We start from the raw sequence: 1,637 nt of genomic DNA, 5'->3' as shown, positions 1-1,637 counted from the left end.
CCCGGCCGGCGAGTTGTCCCAACTTAGATCTCGGGGCACGGGCTGCAGTTCACAGCCCCTCCGATTCTTTGGCCTGGGAAGGGAATCTTTTATTTCCCCTCCTTTAAAGAACTACACACACACACACACACACACACACACACACGAGCTGCGAAGAAAAATACCACTGCGATGAGATGTGTTTTAAAAAGAAAACTGACTTTCCGAAGAGTACAGCGCCTGGAGCGCCGATGATAGATAATCGCGGGCGGAGGCGGAGCTTGGGAGAGAACATTGGCCCGAGACTGGAAAGGGGATGCTTTAACAAAGTTTCACTGTATTTTTAAATATAGAAGCCTTGTGTTTATTTCGAAGAAGGGGCAGCTGTGTCAGAAGCATGTGAGCTGTAAGTGAAACAAAAGCGTTATCTTAAATGCAAGCTGAAATTAGAAAATGGGGTGAGCTATATAATGTTTAGTCTGTTGTGGCCCTGGGAACGAACGAAGCAGGGAAAAGCGGCTCTGATGGAGGGTTTCTGGTCCGTGCCCTTCCCAAGAACAGAAGTTTTGGTTCTGAGTATGCTTTGAAATAGTCTGTCAATATGATCTGCGTGATTAAGGATTAATGATGTCTCCATTGTACATAAACTGCCACAACTAGAGATATTTTAAATTATCTTTATTAACTCAAATATTTGAACGTTTACTCTATACTAAGCATAATTAGATGCTTTTGAAAGTTACTGGTGTTCACTCAGGTCCTTTTTGTTAGGAGGTAGTGGATAGAATATGAATGGAATCATATTTTAGCCCTTGTGATGAGCTGTATGACTTGTGTAGATCTTTCACCTTTTCTGTGCTCTGGGTTTAGAGTCATCAATTCTTGATAATACATAACACTCACACATTTTGTTGAACAGTTCTCAAATAGGTTATGAGAGTGGAAACGTTTCATTTAAATAGTGGGATTGTGTGATGATTAAGAACCATTTACTAAAAATTATGTCCAAACTTGGAAGGAAGTAAAGACTGCCTTAATTATCTCCAAATAGGGCTTAATTCTTTTTTTAAAAATTAAATCTTTATTGTTCAGATTATTACAGTTGTTCCTCTTTTTTCCCCCCATAGCTCTCCTCCACCCAGTTCCCATTCTGCCCTTACCTCTCCCACTGTCCTCATCCATAGGTGTACAATTTTTGTCCAGTCTCTTCTCACATCCCCCACACCCCTTCCCCCCCAAGAATTGTCAGTCTACTCCTTTTCTATGCCCCTGGTTCTATTATATTCACCAGTTTATTCTGTTCATCAGATTTTTTATTCACTTGATTTTTAGATACAGTTGTTGATAGATATGTATTTGTTGTTCATAATTTTTATCTTTACCTTTTTCTTCTTCTTCCTCTTCTTAAAGAGTACCTTTCAGCATTTCATATAATACTGGTTTGGTGGTGATGAACTCCTTTATCTTTTTCTTATCTGTGAAGCTCTTTATCTGACCTGCAATTCTGAATGATAGCTTTGCTGGATAAAGTAATCTTGGTTGTAGGTTCTTGGTATTCATCACTTTGAATATTTCTTGCCACTCCCTTCTGGCCTGCAAAGTTTCTGTTGAGAAATCAGCTGACAGTCGTATGGGTACTCCCTTGTAGGTAACTGACT

General features: G+C 39.8%; 1 protein-coding gene across 1 annotated transcript in view; it reads left to right on the top strand.

Annotated features, from left to right (window-relative positions):
• ELF1 (E74-like factor 1 (ets domain transcription factor)) overlaps positions 1-1,637 on the top strand; it is a 131,424-nt gene that overhangs the window by 871 nt on the left and 128,916 nt on the right. The window lies entirely within an intron of this gene.

This window comes from Myotis brandtii, unplaced genomic scaffold, assembly GCF_000412655.1.
Source record: "Myotis brandtii unplaced genomic scaffold, ASM41265v1 scaffold569, whole genome shotgun sequence".
Lineage (NCBI taxonomy): Eukaryota > Metazoa > Chordata > Mammalia > Chiroptera > Vespertilionidae > Myotis > Myotis brandtii.
The sequence above is the reverse complement of the archived record's forward strand: the minus strand, read 5'-3'. Positions and strand labels throughout refer to the sequence as shown.